General features: G+C 33.9%; 1 protein-coding gene and 1 pseudogene across 2 annotated transcripts in view; one reads left to right on the top strand and one right to left on the bottom strand.

Moving 5' to 3' along the window:
* The window catches only part of spg (dedicator of cytokinesis spg), a 113166-nt gene that overhangs the window by 62422 nt on the left and 44727 nt on the right, over positions 1–6017 (top strand). The gene's annotated exons all lie outside the window — the stretch shown is intronic.
* LOC149374765 (innexin inx3 pseudogene) lies at positions 3385–5987 on the bottom strand (annotated as a pseudogene). The gene is made up of 3 exons (XR_016293045.1): positions 5559–5987; positions 4282–4686; positions 3385–3655 (listed from the first exon to the last, which is right to left on the bottom strand). The product of XR_016293045.1 is annotated as an innexin inx3 pseudogene (transcript).

Raw genomic sequence — 6017 nt, 5'->3', positions numbered from 1 at the left:
CGCTTGGATCGCGCTCTCTCGGCTCTGTCTCTTTCTCTCTCTCTCTCTCTCTCAGCGTGCACGGGGCGAGGAGGGTGCCGTGTAGTGTGCTCGGTTGCAGGGAGTACAATATGTATGTATATATTATATATACGTGGTGCTTGGTTTTACGGGCCCCGCGCGTCTCTCTGCGGACCGGTATGTATTCTATATATTATACCGAAGCGCTCACCGCACTCTCGCGAGCACGAGAACGGCGTCCTGCCCCTGCGTTACCCCTACCTATATATACCACGCTCCTTCTCTACACTCGCGTTTGGTATTGTAATGTATGGTACCACCAGACCACCACAAAGGTTTCTCTCTCTCTCTCTCTCTCTACACACATACTGTTACAATCCTGCAACTTCCAGGCAGCTTTATATATAGAGGTGTACATGGGGGCTGTCTCTCTTTTGGGCCTTTTCTCTCTCGGCTTATTACTTGCTGCCCCCGCTCTCTCTCTCTAGACTTTTCTTATTAACCTGTTTTTTTTTTTTTTCTCATCAGCCCGTTTTTCTTGTACGTTTTCGCTTCGTATAAGTATAATATACTCACCTGCAGGACACATGTGCGTTAGATTTTTTCATACGATGGGTCGAGTTGGACTTTTATGTCAATCGATTGATCGGTAAGCAGAGGGGTCTCGTGATTTTTGGGGACATTCTGGAATTTTAATTTTCTACGGTATATTTTTCTTTCATTTTTTTTTCCCGAGGCTAAGCTGTGTAGCGGATTATCTTGAACGCAAGGTTTACAAGGACGACCGGCGAGGTGTGAAATTTCGTAGTTAGAGTGCTAATTTGTGTTTTCTTTCTTTCTTTTTTAAGAGAAAAAATTTTATACTTATATTTTCGGATGGTAGGTTTCTTTTAGTTTTTCTAGAAAAAGAAGTTCTGTGGGGGTGGTTTTTGAGTAATTTAAAAATACTGCATCAAACTTTGAAACTCAAATTCATGAATATATAGTAAAAAAAAAAAGATATATGTATATAGTAAAGAATACCATTTGTAGACTTATGATGTTTTCTTCATCTTTTTTTTATTCAGAGGTCCGCACGTGATACAGGCAATTGTAATAATGTTTTTAGCGCTTTTTTATACTTTGACTGGAATTCTAGTTGTTAGAGTTGGAAAACACAAACTTTAATTTGATTCGTTAATACTAAAAGTGGATGAACATTCAGTAATAGTTATGAAAGTACCATAATATAATTTCATTCAATTTGTAAAAAAGAAAACTACCCTAAGCATCATGCTTATTCAAATTGAAATGGGTTGATGACTTTCTTAAATTTTTCCTACCCAATAGGTACGATTTTTCAATTGGAGACTAGCCTTAATTTCGTGACCACAGGTAAAACTTGCTCTACAACAGCAACCTTTGCGTTTCAGCACTAACTATCCTTTTTCCACCTTACTCGATCAGTGCTGGTGCTCACAATGTATCTCTCCTCTTTCTCTCGCCTTACCAACACTTCTACTCCATTCGCTAAGTCAAAACGTCGATGTATGCCCTTACGTGTGTATGCACTACTTGTATTTGTATAGAATACCGTATAACCCGTGGAATTAACACGCATACGTCCAATACATTATAAACCAAGATATGCACTCACAAGCCTCATTCCTTCCTCCCACTGTACATGGACCACTTCACAAAAAATGCATTGTTTCATCAATGGATTGAGATTTCTAAAATTTAGTACGAAACACATTTTTTTCATTTTTTTTTTTTTAATTGAACAGAGTACCAATAGACAAAGAACTTTTTGGCCTGAGTTTCTTGTCTTGTTAAAAAAACCCAGAACATGGGGTACACTCGCTCGAAAACATTTATTAGTCTTTTTACCACCAATGACATCTTTCACTAAAGCAATTTATGGTTTTTATTTGAAATATCTATTAACAACAAGTTTTTATAATATACAAACGAGCAATTGTTTCAAATGGTTTGATTATAGAATGGTAAAATTTTCGTGAAACAACCCATGTACGTTTTATATCCCCCGATGCTCTTTCAACTTGCCAGGCCAGCTCTATACATATATACAGTGCCATATAACTATATACACTTAAGGGAGTAACTTTCCATATATAGGAGGTGCACCAGATGACCAGGTGTAGCATAGATGGTGCATATATATCTATACTTGCTTGTTTGCACTGGGCTGGGCACCCGTTGCGCCACACTACCATAAGAAACAGATTTATAAAAATATCTAATAGCTTTTGTCATTAATTTTTTATTTTAGTGTACAGGTACATGCACACGAAACAAAAAAAACATCAAAACACGTTTAGAGATAAATCTAGATTATGTAGTTGTTAGAAGTAACCTTCCGGGTTACCCTATGATTACCAATACGTTGAGCAGATTCATTAAAACTTTAAAGGTGAATTTATCGATTTGGTACCCAAATAGTTCAAACAAAACAATTAAAAAACACAGAATTTATGGTATGTTTTCAGCACGCGTTACCCCGTCATCTGATGTTAAAAACCTCCTTATGCTTCCGAACCCCTTAGTCTTAAAAATTCATCTTACGAAAAAAATACACGAAATTATTTTTAATTTTCAATAATGTACATTGAGTATTTATTTGAGTAATTTACTCATCATTAACTATTTGTAAGTTTACAGTTTTACTTTCAAATCCGGAATGCTTTATTGAAAATAGATTATTTCAATTTTTCTAAAGATGAATTATACTTTTTTTCAAGTTATGAGAAAATTTAATTTTTCTTTGAGCAAACCAAATTAATTGACACCATTCAAAGATAAATGTATATTTTTCAACCTCAATGGGACATCATAAATTAAAAACGAAAATTTGTATACTTAACGAAATGATATCATCTTAAGGAAGCTTTGTGGAAATAAAAAAAGTTCTGCTAAAAATGTTAGAAACGTGTTTTATGGAACAAACATCTATCTGTATGACACAGAAAGAACAAATGATAAAATTTTACAATGTTTATTATTTCTTAAGAATTAAAAAGTCCGGGGTTATGCCTAGGTCTGATGGACTGAGATAGCCCCAGTTGGATGGTGTACATGTGTCGAACACTATTTTTACTATACTAACTACTGGTAATCTTAATATTTTTTGATACTGCTATTGCAAAACTTAATATTTCCTCCCTAGCTAACAGCAATGTATGAGGTAGTACTGTAGATGAGTTTCTTACTCTCCGTATAAAAAAATGCCGTGTTATAAGCTACACGAGGGCTTGCTACTTGTATCTCATGCATTTTGAATTACTATTCCCTACTGCTAATCGTAACATTACTTATATGGCTCCATTATAAAAAAATGTACATATATTTTTTATAAATAAACTTGAAGTTTCAAGTTTTAAACGGTAACAAATTGCCCTTTGTAAAAAGCCAATATTGGTTCCTGTTGGAAAGTTTTCAACCTTTTCTTTAGATTATTACTTCTTTGCACGTCCATATATTTTTTCCAAAAACTTCTTGTTGTGAGGCATATTTGGCAGTATTGAGTATTAAAGGCCCTCGAGTGAAAATTCCAAATTTAACCTTTCAAGTGGTCGACTAATTTTTCCAATACTTCATTGAAAAAAATAAAGTTGATGTTCTGACTCACCAGATGAAGTATCAAGAAATCACTTACCTAGAAGTTAATAAGAATAAAAATAAAAATATTAGATCTATGTTCTTCTCGCTTAAGTGTATAAAATATTTTAGTAAAATGGTAAAAAATAATAAATATACGATGGCTATGCATTTTCACCTCAATAAATTGTTTGATCAAACACTTCTTATATATTTTTTGTTTGGAAAAAATTTTTCACTATTGTTTTAGATTATTTGAGTGTTTCATTGATAAAGATTATTTTTATTGCTAAAAAAGTATGCAGGTTAAAAAAAATAGTTATTATTACAAGAGATCATAAAACGTTTGTCAAAATTAAGCTACGTCTTGTATGAATATTATGATTATATTTTTTGCTCTAATGTAAATGTAAAAGTCGTGCCTTACATACAATAGTTTAGATTTTTGTATGAATTGAGTGACTTGGTTGACTGATATTTCAACTTGTATGATTAGCCAAAGTACGTAAAAAACTGGATTGAAGTCTAGTCTAAGCGCAAAGACTTGCATAAGATAAAATAAAGAAAAAAAAGTTATTTTGCTCAAGTATTATTGGAAAAATAAAAAAAGGAAGAAAAAAGGTAATCGCTAAGATATTTTGTACGACAGTTTAATAGATAAGAATCACATAATTGGTAACTTACCCCAATTTTATTGACCACAATGTCAGCATTGGTATTAGAATTGAACCCTTTTTTGTGTTTGAGAATCATCTTCCGAAAGCCGGGAAACAATATAAAGATGAATCTATAGATGAGCGCCACCGCAGACGCGACAGCGAGTATGATGAACCAAAACCAGAGAAAAAGAAAAATCTTTTCATTGACAACGTTGACAGCTAAGACGCAGATTGTTTCGAAATTCTGTATAGTGCCTGATTGGCCCCATTTGTAGAACGTGCATTTAGTCAGCCGTGGGAAGACTGTGACCATAGGATCGTGCACCTCCATGCGTTCTTCCTGACTCATATTGGCAAAGCTGAGCACATTCCAGCCGTAGCTTAAAAATTTGCCGCCCAGAAAACTATTCATCATACACACGTTGGCTACCTTGAATGAAATAAATCAATCAGTCTATACCTGTTACTAGCACCATTCATTATTTTTAATTTTTATCAAAGTATAAGTGTTTCACTATTAATTATTGTAATAGCGCCTGAGAAATCATTGTAAATATCTGGCTAGCCGAGTACAAGTACAATTAACTCATTCAAATAAAGTTTTGAGATGTATGTATTCTCTTGTGTCGAAATATGAAAGAAAATAAAATCTCTTGGAATAGAGTACCATGTTATTGAACAATGGCAAAGTTCAGGAGCTGGAAGTTCACTTAATATCTTCTATAATATCTAAGACTAAATTTTTCTTTGAACAATATTTTTTTAATAAGTCCGTGTATCTGTAAATTTCAAATTTTCAGTCTATTCGGAATTGCATAAGCTTTATTTGCGTTAGTAATTTATTTTGATTTGCTGTGCAAAAGTATAATTTTTGTAAAGAATTTAAAAAAAAACAGCTGATCTTTACAAGAGCTTGTATGATAAATACAATTTTTTTTCGCGTTTTTTTTTGTAAATCTGCTCTGAAAACTTAAAGGAGAATAAAGTGTAAGTTTAATCAACAATTCCTCCAAATTTCATGTGGTTCTATATTTAATAATTTCACGAAAGAACCACCTCAAAAGGATATATAGCATAGGTCCACTAATAATGATTAGCTACCCTGGTGACTAAAACTTGTGCTTGACCTAGTTTCAATTTTGAAACTACTTTTTTGCAGACGTATCAAAGGAGAAATTGGAGGAAAAACTTATGCCGTGCAATGTAAAAATGTATCTACCCCTCATTTTTTTGCAAGTCCAGTATTTGACGAATAATAGTATATTTGCCTATTTGATCTTACTTAGGAAGTACAAAACTTACCACATTGACAAAGTTCAGAATTTCACAAAAAAAGTATTTGACTGCGTAGCTATTGTGCAAATGCAATGAATTTTTGATGTATTGGGAAAGCTGCTGTACGTGAGTTTCTCGTTCAGTCTTCGAGTGTATGGCAAGGCCTCGTAAATTTTTACACATTCCCTGAATCTTGCCATTCTCCCACTGTTTCCACATCCAATGGGGTGCATAGAACAAGATGCACTGGGCAAATAGTACTGCTGGCACCCACTGGTAATACGAGTGGTACGTCTTTTCTTCGTTATAGTCATTACCTAAGCCTTCTATACCCTTTTCTGTGATATTTTTGGCATTCGGTATCGTGTGCGTGTAGTTGGTCCAGCAAAATGTTTCGATCACCGTTGTGTGGCTTTTTAAATTCGAAAGACACCGTATTGGACTACCTGCGGTTATAATAACATAATAATAATCACGAATCTTAAC

Source organism: Copidosoma floridanum, unplaced genomic scaffold, assembly GCF_036245765.1.
Source record: "Copidosoma floridanum isolate Cflo_tuat_1 unplaced genomic scaffold, Cflo_Japanese_pri ptg000014l, whole genome shotgun sequence".
Classification (NCBI taxonomy): Eukaryota; Metazoa; Arthropoda; class Insecta; order Hymenoptera; family Encyrtidae; genus Copidosoma; species Copidosoma floridanum.
The sequence above is the reverse complement of the archived record's forward strand: the minus strand, read 5'-3'. Positions and strand labels throughout refer to the sequence as shown.